Raw genomic sequence first — 13310 nt, 5'->3', positions numbered from 1 at the left:
GAAGATTAAAATGCTCATTTAGAGGAGCTAATTATGATTATTTATATAATGGTAGCACTTAGCAGCCCCAACAGATCAGAGCCCCATTGTGCTGCATACTGTACAGGCACACAGGAAAAACAGCTCCGTTCTCTAGAGAGCTTGCAGCCTCTGCAGAGAGCAGGGAACTTGTCCACGGTCACACAGCAATCCAGGCATAGCACACCACTCTCCTGAGTCCTCGATCAGTGCCCTTCCCATTGCCCCACACTGCCTCTTGAGAGATATTTTAATGCCATGAGGTCTGTGGATTTATGCAGATTTATCGCTGCTGAGGAGTTTTGTTCATTTAAAAAATCCTGAAAGCTTTGATTCTTGAGTCTGATGCTACAGTAAGGGTGAATTTTGCCTTGATCTTCATGAGTTCTCTAGTCCATGAGGTCTCTAGTTCCACAGGGTCTGTCTCTAATTCCTTGTATGGCTTCAGAAGGAGGCAGTATTCCTTTCCCCACTTCTATAGTGGGGTGGGCTGAGTGGGTGCAAGGGAACTGTTTTGTTTTACTTGCCTGTAAAACTTTTTCAACTCAGTGGGATGGGAGAACTAAAATAGATTCCCTTCAGGGCCAAGGCTGCTATTCACTACTTTTCTAACCCAGTTAGCATTGGCAGAGAAGGCAGAGAGTTAGTTATTCTTTTGTCAGGTCAAGGGCCCTGGGCAGGAAGATTCAGTAGGAAGAGCCTGGAGCTGGTCTCTGTGCACTAGCTCAGTTCCAAAGGGAGCTGGTTTTACCATTCGCAAAGGCTCTTCCCTCCACCCTTAGCTTGCCTCTCCATGAAAGCCCATATTCCTTTCCACTGCAGGAGGCTTTGAAGAGCTGTCACAAGTGAGCACACAGGAAGCACCCCTGTGACTCCAACTAGCTCTAGAAAGCGTTGTCTGATGCTGCGTTAGTTCCTCCCTCCCGCAAATGGCAATAGTTTGATGTCAATGTTAAGAAAACATTTAAATGATTAAAAACCCACTCTTGGCTTGGAGAAGGAGCTTCTAACAAGAGGACTGGGGGAGGCAGACACAGAAGGGGTGGAGAAGTCTAACAACACATCACAGTGCTTGACATCCTGACAACATGATGGGTTTCAAACCAGGCAGCTCCCTGAGTTTATTAAGTGTGCGAGGAGAAGCTGAGGCAGACATACTGTTTCCTTAAGAGAGAGGAAGCCCATGTAGGGGGATATATCACCTCCAGACAGGAGGTTTAGTATATGTGCATGCGTGCCTGTGTGTGTATATCCATACTGAGAGGCTGCGTTAGCAGGTTTGCAGAGAGAAGATGCTAATGAAGCGTGAACAGGCTGTTTTCAGAAGAGGCTCCTGGGCAGCCTGCCACCAGCTCACTTTCCTGCTGGCGCATATATTTATTTATATGTTTAATTAATGGACATTTCGTCTGCTGTTAGATTGGGAGGAGTCTGCTACATGCAGCCTGTGTTAGGCGGAACCTGGAAGTCTGTACTCTCTGGGCTAGGTCTGACCTTTGATGGGACCCAAGGGCTGATGCAGCCTGTCGGATCTGAGAACCGGGGATAAACCGCTTCTGCTGCTCCAACGATATAGATGCTGTTCAGCAGTGGGGCTCCTTTCTCTGCCCAGGAATCCAGAGAGGTTTTAGCTTTGATTGTTCCTCCAGAGAAAAGGAGCCTAGCTTAAGCCATTGTCTTTGGGGTCCACTTGAACCTTCAACAGTTTGACTCCGAGAGTAGATGGGTCCAGATCATCTATTCCATCTACACTCTGCCTTTTCTCCTGCAGCTTTGCCTCTGCCACTCACTGCTCTACACAGGGCTATTTCAGTGCTATTTCATTTCTTTGTTTCTTTACAGAGTAGAGGAGTGTTCTCCCTTCACTTCTCCTGTGACTGTGGGGAGCAGGACCTCTTGCCTGTGTTATCTCAAATGGATTCCCAATGTGACCTTTGTCACATGTGAAATGAACTTGGGTGGCCCATATTCTGAGGCTGGTGCTGCCATAGCTGGAGAGTCATAGCTGTAGTGACAGAGCACCCTAGTAGATACACAGTATATGGCAGCAAAAGAGGTTTCCCTGCTGATAACATCACTTCCTGGCATGATATTAGCTAGACCGGCAGAAGTCTTCTTCTGTTAATACACCTGTATCCAGATGCAGGGGCGAGGGGGGATGTGGGAGACACAGCTATGCTAGCAAGGGGGTATGATGTATGCTGGCAAAACTGTATAGTGTTGACCAGACATGAGTTCCACCTCTAACGAACTTTAACTCCAAATCCCTACAGATGCAGGATAAATTGCTATACCTAACAATTGCCATTAACAGAAATTATTAGAGCAATGTAAGGTAAAAGATGAGAGCTCTTGAATGCTTGGATATAGCTGGGATAGCTGCCACAATGGGTATGGTAAAGATGGTGCAGGTCAGATGTTATGTCCATTGACAGAAATTTATGGAGACCCAAGATTGAAGTAGCAGGATCAGTATCAGATTGTGTGGGCAGAGTTATGGGAGATGACTCCTAGATGGGAATAGCAGGGGTGTACCAAAGGCCAGGATGAAGGTACAGTGACAGAGCTATAAGGTGGTACCATACTTGAATAGCAGGGTCGTTATAGACCAAGATTGTTGTTCATTTGCAGAGGGGCAAAGACTGAAAGGGCAGTAGGCATAACAGAAGAGGATTCAAGTGCATTGGTGGAGTCTTATGAAGGTCCAATAGTGGAATAGCAGGCTTCTCTGATCAGGACTGATGTGCTTAAACAGCTGGGGAGCCTACCAACCATAGAGAATATTGGGTAACACAACAGCAGATGGAATTCAGCAGGGACAAGGAGAGTCATGGATATTGGGAAGAACAATTTAAAATGTTTGCACAGGTTGATGGATTCTGAATTACAAGAGCTATCAGGAATGGAATCTAGGAGTAAACAGCATGCAGTTTGCTGAAGGTATATGTTGAGTCTTCAGTACCAGCTAAAAAGTTAACTGAAACATAAAACTATTAAAAAAGTGCTACAGAGTCATGCTGGGAAATTTTTTTAATGTTATATTCATCAGTGGCACCACATCAAACCAAGTACTGCTTCTGCTTTGGGCAACCTGTTCTCAAAAGGACTAAAGAGATACAGAAAAGATACAGGAAGGCCCATAAAAAATGTTAAGGGGCAAGAAGTGCATGTGTGAGTGCGCCATGCATGTACAAGAGAGAGTGAGAATGAGAGGTTTCTGCAGAAGGGTTGAAAAGTGCTTGCTGATTATGGATGCTGCATTTCTTGATTACCCAATCTGAGACTCGCCAGAATGTGTGGAGCATCTTCCCCTTTGTGTCTCTAGTTGAGCGGCCAAAATCTTTAGGGACTTTCTAAAATTTTGGCCTAGAAATAATTTACAAAGGAAATGAGAAGGTGATGAGCTGACAGAGGTCTATACAATGGCACATGGTAAAGGAAAAGCCAGCCAAATTCTCTTTAATACAAAAATAGGGGAAAATTGATCGAGCTAAAGGTCAAAATATTTAGAAAGAATAAAAGGAACCACTTCTTGACACAATGTATAATTAACCAGTGGAACTAACAGCTGCTGCAGGATATTGTAATTTTGTTAGAATTATAAATGGGATTTGATGCATATAAACATTATCTGCAGTTTTATAAGTTTATAAGTTGGGGTAACATTTATCAGGGTTTATGATACCCAATGGACTGGATTAGGAAGAAATTACATTGCCTTCCCATGACAATATGACAGCACAATTGGCCAGTTGGTTTCTGGTGATTCATCATCATTATCATATGAATTTGGAGCTGGGCAGCATCTGGGCTGTTGGACTAGACTAGATGGCCCATTAATCTGTTCTGATGGGGCAGGTCTTACAGAAAAAAGCCCAACAGTGAAGTATCAGAGGTGCTATAGGCCTGAAATTCATTAGCAAAAGTGAGGTGACTCCAGTGTGGAGCATCAAGGTGCAGAGGTCAGGAATGATATATTCTGGCAGAGCTATAAAGTGGTCCAAAGACTGGATTAACAAGTTGAGGCTTGTGTTTGCAGGTCAGAAACAAGGTGTGTTAGCAGCAGTGTGGGGGAAGGCAGGAGCTGGAAACATCATAAAAAACTTGTTATTGTATTTTATTTTGCCCAGGCTGGTGCATTGGACTGTGTATACCTTACAGTCTAAGTAGACAAGGCTGACACAGAGTGGGAGGAAGGACATTTTATTATTTCCAGTTTTACTGATGCAAAGGAATTTGCATGAAATCTCCAGCAGAGCTGAGAACTGATCCTAGGGCTCCTGAATCCCTGTCACTATTTTAACCTCTCACTAACAGAAGCCCAAGCTTGAATACTGACACATCCTGATATTCGTTGGTGAGTCATTTTTCTGGACAATTAAAAACCTTCCAAAGACAACATGCAGGACACTTTAGGGCTAGGCATGCACAGTTGAAAAGGGGATTACTCCCCAGCTGCACCTGTGAGACAGGTTTGGATAGCCATGTTTTCATGGCGCCCTAGGGAGAGTGAACTCCTGGGAGGTTTATCAGCTGCTGAGCAAACTCCCAGCAGAGCCCAGTTCTGCTTGGTACAGTTTGTATATGCAGTAAGGGATCAAACAGCAGGGAGCTTGTTCAATTCTTACCAGGCCAATGAGGCTAATGGGATTTTTTGCCTTGACTGAGACCAGGTACAAAGAAAATAAAGACCTATGGATTTGTCCCAGAAATAGGAACTAATCATCATGGGTGAATTTCTTGCCTTGCTGAAGTTTGTGGGAGCTTTGGATTTGATCCCGTATATGTATGCCTCTACATGTGCAATTAATGTGCCTGAAATTTCTTCACAGAAAATTCTGGTTCATTAACACACTCTGGGGTGTATGTCTACATGGCTGCCCCCACTGGGAGCAAATTGTGCCTGACAGGAGCAGCCCAGTCCAGGGCTACTCCAGACAGGCTACTCCTGCCTTGCTCTGCCCCCCTGCAGGAATCAGGGGGAGCTCCAGGCTCCACCAGGTGCCAGCCCTGGGGCTGGCAGGGAGCATGGGGGCCGGTCCCGATTTCTACGTGGCCGGGAGAGTCATCCCTGCTTGGCAGGGGTGCTGCCTGCCAGCCATGTGGAGATCCCTGAACCTCGCCCTGACCTGCCTTCCACGTGGCTGGGATGCAGCCGTCCTGGCCCATGTGGAGATCAGGACAGGTCCCAATCCCAACGTGGCAGGGAGAAAGCTGCCCCTGCAGCCAGCATAGCCCTCCCACCCCCTACCCCACAGTAGGGCTTAGACCAGCAGTGATGGGCTCCCTGTTGTGTGCACTGATTGGGAGCAAATTGCTCCCAGTCAGCATCTACACATGCCCTACTGCACTGTAGCAAATCCACTGTTCATCTAGTACCTGTATTTCCTGGTACGAGGAAATAGCGCATTAGCCTAACTTACTGTGCAGTAAATCCTGCGCAAGTGTAGATAGTGACACTTTGTTGCCCATTAGATTAATGTAATGCACACTAAAGCGCCTCATGTAGATGTGCCTCGTGCCCCTTAAAGGTCTCCAGATGTTTTATGTGGGAGTATGCAAACTGCCATATAAATAACACAGGAGGATCATTTCACATGCCGCCACTGCTGGGGAGGAACACAGCTCACTTCCTAGTATTTCAGGATCAAAAGTAAAGTCTGGCTCCAAGTGAAAATGCAGGTGCTGTAAATTTCAGTGACAGGAGGTGATGCTTTCCCTGAGATTTCATCCTGCATTTTCAGAGGTCAGAGTCACATTTTTTGGTTTGTTTATGGGGCTGTTTGTTTATGGGGTGAGGACTGGTCTGCCTGGCCTTTAAATATACAGGCTGACTTGAATTGTTTTGAAAGCTGGAGAAGAAGGGAGGCCAATTGTTAGACCTCTCCTGTCTGCTGAGGGAGCCAGCTCTTGTTATGCTGCTGTCATTTATTTGTTGGAATTTACGCAGTGCATTATTAAAAAGCGTCAGTCCAGGGCCGTAGGTGCTTTTGCTATATCTATTAAAATGTAATTGTATGAATACTAACAAAACCAGTACCCTTCCCAGAACTAGTTGGGGAAAGGGGTGAAACTGAAACAGTGTGACAAATTAGAACTAGTGCCGTGTCAAAAAGTTTTAATTCCCTGGTGTTGTGGGTAGAGATCTGGGATTTTGATCCACCCTCGTCTCTTGGGCGTAGTATAGATTTGCTGTCTCTTGCAAGCTTGCTTTTAGATATTGGAAACATTTTGACCTTCCTTCTACAGGAAGACATATGAGGCCAGGTCCTCGGCTGATGTAAATTGATCGAGCTCCATTGAAATCACTTTTCTGCAGAAATTGAAACTGGCCCATTGACTTCAGAGCACTTAAGCTGGTGGAGGCCCAGTTTAAATGGAGAATTAAACTCATAGGACTTGATTCTGCCTTCAAGCTATTCAGTGTCAATTCCACTGGCTACAGTAAGATAACTGTAATGAGATGAGAATCAAGCCAAGAGGCTTGGGTTTCCTCTGCGGGCGCACCTCTCATGTCAAGTGCTTGCCTCTGATGGCCCAGTTTAAATCATCTAATGGGATGGTGTATATAGCAATGGGCATAATCAGGACAGGAAAGGGAGAGGAGGAAAAGAGCAGAGATGACCTCTGAAACTAATGGCAGCATAGTCAGCTTTGTCTCTAAATGTATCTGGGCTTTAAAAGCTCCAGTATGATATCTAGTCACTGATTTTGGCAGGAATTTTATTTCCTGGACAGATCATTTCCCAGTGCTATACTCTCCAGCCCTTACACCCTTCTCTTTGCATACCCAAAGCCCAGGCACACCGAGTTCCCCAAACTTTGGATACACACTGAGTTCCCCAAACTTTGGATACCCCCTCTGCATGTCACCTCTCCCACTCAGTTTTTTGCTTTTCAAGTAGCCTCAAACTCTTCAGGCGTTTTCTTGTAGCGACTTTCTCAGCCTCACACATGGCATTTGGACACATATGTGGTGTGCATACAAATGCAGTGCGGAAAATTCCCTTTCATGCCATTTTTCCTCCAGCCACAAATGTTACTAATTTGCAGCCTGAAAATAAAAGCCATAACAACGCCCAGAATAACCTGAAGTGCTAGTTTCCATCCCCCTTGTCCCAGCCTGCTCTCTCTCAGTCAGAAAGCCATGAGTCATCAGCTCTCAGCTCCACCAACATCGTAATTTTTTCCCCCTAACTGGGATGAAGAAGCGAGGAAGCAAATAGGAATAAATACCTCCAGCCATAAAAGTGAAATAAATCAATATCGCTCCTCTGAAGCCAGAGATGCTTAATAGGCAAAGATCACTGCCAGATTGTAAAAAATGTGTTCAGTGTGCGGCTGGGGCAGGTTTAACCCTCAGACATAAATAGGAGAGCAGCTTCTCTCACCTTTCAATTAAATAATGTTAACTCTGCATGGCTGTGGTTAATAGAGGGACATCCGGCTAGGAGGCTCAGTGGCCTGAATCTAGCATAGCTAATGTTCACCTGCAGCTCCATGATGATTGTGGCCAGTAACTTTTCTCTGCAAACACTGTGGGACTCTCTTCCCTGCAGGCTCAGCTCTTCTCTGCAGGAGCTGGAGCTTTCTTAAGGAACAAGCAAAGATGGTGAAATGAACTTGCTCAGGAGTTCAAACTCCCTGTTCTGGATGTGTTTGTTGACATGTGCTCAGGGCTATTGTAATATGAAAGCACTGTCTCATTTCTGGCATGGAGCAGAAGTGAATGGGCAGTGCGTGGTCACAGTAGTGTCCCCAGACAGATCACAGGGGCAGAGGAGATATTCTTCTTGCTTTTTATGTTTCTTCAAAGTGCAAGATCATGTACAGTTTCTAACCCATTTTACACAGAAGGCTATGGATCATTCTCCAATTTTTATGAACTGGGAAAGAAGCATAGAGTACTTGGTCAAGATCAAACAGAAAAGGAAATATTTGCCTTGCATTAATCTGATTTTTAATCTGACATGTCTGCCTTCAACACACAGGATAATGGTATTCATGGCACTCCAAGAGATCTTAGAAATCTGTCCAGTTTCCATGCTATGGGAAGACAATGTGCTGTGAAATGTGACAGTGCAGTAGCTATAGCATATATAATATTCCCTTCCTCTATCTAGCCCTACTGATGGTAGATCAGATCTCATGCTTGTTATGCCTGCAACAAGTAGAGGTTATCTGAATATAAAAAATTAAGCCAGATGTGGAAGAGTATAGTTAAAGTGGGTCTGATTCCACTAACCAGCTTATGTTTAGACATGCCTTCTGCGTGGGATCATTGATTTCAGTGGGGTAAGCACAGATCTGTGACCTGCACTGTGGTGGCTGCTTTGAACTATGTGGTGGGTACAGCTGCCTCTCTCTAGCCTTAACATAGGAGAGCTCCAAAGAAGGCCCCACAATGCTAGCCTTAGCCATACACAGGTAGAAATTCAGCATTTCCACCATTGGGAGGGACCAGATGGCTCATGTAGGGTTCACCCCATTGAAGATAGTATTAATTCATATGAGAACAGAGTACCAACGCTTACAAGGCTGGGCTGAAGTCCTTTGGAGTCTTTTAGCTGACTTAGGGGCTTTGGGTTCTATTTCCAGTGCTTCAGTATGTTTGGGCGCAAGTCATTTCACTTCTTCCTGCCTATTTACCCATCAATGCAATTAGAAGCATGCTCCTAACCCTCCTGCATAAATTGCTTGCAATCTGTAGATGAAAATGCCACCTAGGAAGTAGTAAAGGGCTCTTTGTCCAAGGTGCAGATAAGTGCTCTTAGTCCATTCAGCATCTTTACTGTGTAAGGTCATCACCCTTGTTTTATCCATATACACAGATCATGGCATTTTATAGTTCATGGCGTAACATCACCGATGTAGGGGGTAATTTAAAGTAATGAGATAATGAGGCTTTGAGAAACTGGTGGATCTTTCAGAGTGTTTAATATCCATTGGGAACACAGTGCTATTGTGGATACATGACATTTTCAGATTGCTGTGTTCTGAACAATCAAGGGTTCACTGTATATATTAATTCTAGTAATGGAAAGAAACTAGTGGTTGAGCTTGTAAGTACACCCCACCATTGTTGCATGTTTTGAAATGCATTGCAAGGCTGAGAGGAGGGGCGTGCTGGAGATCCTGGTTCTCTTGGGCGGTACCAAGAACTCATGCCCTTAGGCTGGCCATTTGAGGAGGTTTTCTTACAAGGCTTATGGGTAAGGACCTACTGAATTCAGGGCGGAAGTGGGCTGTGCGGCAGATCCTTTAATCTTGCAGGTTGCCCTTTGCTCCCCACCCCCCTGCTGATTGGTGGAGGGGTCCTGATCTGCTTGGAGGCAAAAACAGCGTTTTTAAATATGGCGCCATTTTTGCCTCCCGGCCAGTCACAATAAACAGCAGGGCCACTGGGGCCCCTCAGCCAATCAGCAATGAGGAAGGGAAGGGAAGGAGGACCTGCAAGATTAAAGGAGCTGCTGTGCAGCCCACTTCTACCATGAATTTGGTAGGTTCCTACTCATGGGAGACATAAGTTGATGGATGCCGGCTGACTGCCATGGAGTTTCCATCAAACTTGATAGTCCTTAGATTCAGGAGCAGCTCAGGCAAGGGTAAGATCACTGGTGTGGTGGGACAGCACCCCTCCCTCACAGTCTTGTAGTGGACTGAGCTGTGACCTGGGTGGCAGGCTGGCTTTGGTGGGGACTACATTTTGTTTCTTTCAGTGTCTGACTGTAGATTAATTGAAGTGTTCTTTGTTCACTAATTGAAGCAGTCAAGTTGTCAAATGAGGCATTTCAATAATAGAGGAGTTAGGAATTTTTCCACCTCTTTTGTAATGAGGCTTCAAGACATCTACGAACCCTCCTCAGAAAGCAAGGTTGTGAGGGGAGGAGGACAGGGACAGAACCAATTTTAATCCCCTCCAATTCTTGACTTACTGTGTTTCAGCAAATATTTTGCAAAGGCTTTTGAGGGTGAACTTCAAACAGGTGAGTGGCTCACTCCAGTGACTTGCAGAGCTTTGCAAATGTAAGAAGAAAATGAAGACTGTATTTGTTGACATTTTAAACCTCTTTTACTAGCCAGCTATGTGGTTCCATATCATTTGGGTCAGGCATTCTTTCCCCGCAGAAGAAAAGGATATTTATAGCAGTGTAGGAGCATAACGGAGAAATACCCAGCCCGCAGTACCTGTCAGCCAAGGTTAGTTATGAATCTAATATTAGCTACCAGGACCAAGTTTGTAACAAGGAAGAAGGAAAAGGCGGGGTATATGTCTGTGGAAATGAGGAGCAAAAGGCAGCGGCTGAGAGAGGGAGGGCCAGTGATTAGGGCACTAGCCTAGTGCTTTGGCGAGTTGGGCTTAAGTCCTTGCTCTGTTAAAGGGTTTTGGTGTGATGCTGGTCAAGTCACTAATCTTCTTGGGCTCATTGGAAGGGGCATAGGAGCATTGGTGTTGTGAAGGCAGTAGTATAAAGATTTCATAAATTTCATAGACATTAGGGCTGGAAGGGACCTCGGAAGATCATTGAGTCCAGCCCCCTGTCCCAGGGCAGGAAGTCAGCTGGGGTGACAGGATCCCAGCAAGATGAACAGCCAATTGACTCTTAAAGGAATCCAGAGCAGGTGCTTGCATCACCTGTGGCGGCAGTCTGTTCCAGGTCTTGGGGGCTTGGACTATAAAGAAGTTCTTCCTTATGTCTAGCCTGATGGGTGGGCAAGTGAGGCATGAGTCCTGACCTCTACCTAAGTGGGGGGGCACCAGCGTGGAGCTAGGGAGTGCCTAAGCATCCAGTCCCTCCTGCACCTTCCCTGCAGTGGCTGTGGTGAGGGCAGAACAACAGTAGCCCCGCACAGTGTGGCAGCAATGGCTAGAGGTCCGTTGATGGGAGGGGGAGAGAGAATGTCACCACTTTTTTCTGCTACTGAACATCCGTGTTTAAATCACTGTTTGATACACTCCAGATGCAAGGAAAGGAGGTGACATCTCCCCAGTGTCACCGCTGCCCAGGGGGCAGTACCGGCTCTGGGCTCTGTGTGAAGGTGACTGCATTATAGACAGAGGCCCCTGGCTTCTCTAGTAATGGGAGCTGCAGAATTTCTTAGATTAATATCTAGGGGAAGAGGTGTTAGCTAGGCTTCTACCATGGATCTAGTGAGTAACAGTCAGCAATTTCATGAGAGAATGAGTGCACAGGCAGATGAAAGGCACAGCTGGTGCCTCAAAGCAGCTGGGTTTAGTTCCCAACTCTGTTGCAGATCTCCTGCGAGAGGCTGAGCACGTTGCCTACTCAATCTAAGCCCCTAAAATGAGGGTTGAGGTTCTTGCCCCTTTCTATCTTGTCTTTTTTGACCGTAAGCTCTTCAGGGAAAACATGGTTTGTCTGTGTTTGTACAGTGCCCAGTACAGCAGAGGCCTAATACTGGATGCACCTGTAGATGCCTCTATTATACAAATAAGTTCTCGACACCCATTATAAAAGTCTGTGGGTATATCTGCGACTTGAGCTATAGCATGCCTGCTGCTGGGATGCCATACACAACTCCATCCATGCTCTTCTGTCCTACTTGTTGACACCCTCTGATGTCCCAGAGGAGGGCTTCTCCTGAACAGACTCAGTAATATGCAGCGAAGGCCACAGTGGATTCATAAAGTCCCTTTACAGTCCACTGGATTGGTTTGTAGATTATAGGAGAAATCAATCTAATTTTGGACACCCTGGTATCTCTGGCAGTGCTGTTCCAGGCACCCTCAAGCTTAAGTGGATCTATGAATTTGACACAGGTGGTATGCGAGATGGCACCAGCATGGCAGGGGTGGTTGCAGCCCATCCCTCCCTCTCCCTTAGTGCACAGTAGTTGCCAAGGACCTTTTGTCCTGGAAGCGGTAAGACTCCCTCCACCTGCTCTGGCACCCCCTCCTCCGCCCACAATAGGAGTCACCTAAGATTTGCTTCTGGGCCTAGGAAGCAGGAACCCACCACTGCCACCCCCAGATGACTGGGGGTTGGGGAAGCCCCAGAGCCACTCCTGCCCCAGTTCAGCTAGGGCTTTTGTGAGCAGCAGTGGGGTACAATGCTGGTGAGTAGGAACCCCTTCCAGGCACTTAGGCCCCTGCCCAGTCCCCCCTCCCCCTCCAACCCTAGCGTCTCTGGCTGTCTGAGACCAGGTGCTGGAAGGGGGAACCTCCCAGTGCTCTATCCCTGGCTGACACCCCGCGTAGCCATTCGCTGCAGCTGGAGCCCTGGAAACAGTAGGGAAAATGTGGTGGAGGGGAAGGGAGTCCCCATTGCCACTGGGTGAGCCTGGCACCCTGTGCAGCTTCTGGCTGGAATGGGGCAGAAGTGGCAACAATGGGCAGGCCCCATTTCCTCACCTTACTTTATCTCCATGATGTTCTACATGGTAATGAGCACTCATCCTAGGGGCAGCTCTGATGCCCCATGGTGGCCGCTCAGCCCCTGCTCTGCCTTCACTCCTCAGGCTTTACTCCCCTTTGCCTTGCCTGCTACATGCTGTTGTTCCTAGATCTTTAGAAAGGCAGGCTTTATCCAATGCTGATATTCAGGTGCCTACTTTACCTTAAGGGATTGTAGCATGGCTCCAGCCATGCTTACATGATGCCCATGCCTCACAGAGGTTATCAGTAGTGTCTACCATCAGCCCTCTTTGGTAATGGCCTCAGTCCCTGTGACTGGGCCTCCCTGCCTGAGCACTTTGCCTAGCTTGGCTACTCCTGGTTGTAGCTTCAGGCTTGCCTTCTCCACCTGGGTCCTTTGTCTCTTACAGCTACTCCCGAGTACAGAATCAGCCTGCACTCCCCACCTGGGCATGTTGCCTCTGTAAGCTACTCCTGGGCACCACATCCTGCTCTCTCAGGCTCCTATCCTCCTGGACTTTGGGCCCCTGGCCCCAATTTCTGGGCACCCTTGCCCTGTTTATGCACCTCTCTGGGCTACAGGTCCTCTGACCTCCTTGGTCTCCATCAGGGTCCCTGACCTTCGGTCTCCCTAGACCCTGGCCCTGCTCCTAAGCCAGTTAAGACCATGGGTACCCTGGCCCTCCTTGCTTCCCAGCTCTCCAATTTCCATATTTCCAGTTCCAAGAGAGAGGATACCTGTTGTGGGGTAGGGGAGGATATGATTATTGGGGAGGGCAGTTTCTAACTGTTACAGTAAATAACAGGTATTATTGCCTCAGAAATTAAATGTAAAACAAAGATAAAGCCACAGCCACCCCCTGGACCTGCTGGTTCCTTTCACTCCCAGTGTATAATCCCCTGCCCTCCCAAGCTA

This window comes from Crocodylus porosus, unplaced genomic scaffold (assembly GCF_001723895.1).
Source record: "Crocodylus porosus isolate Cpor-Errol unplaced genomic scaffold, CroPor_comp1, whole genome shotgun sequence".
Lineage (NCBI taxonomy): Eukaryota > Metazoa > Chordata > Crocodylia > Crocodylidae > Crocodylus > Crocodylus porosus.
Note: the sequence above shows the minus strand (reverse complement) of the source record.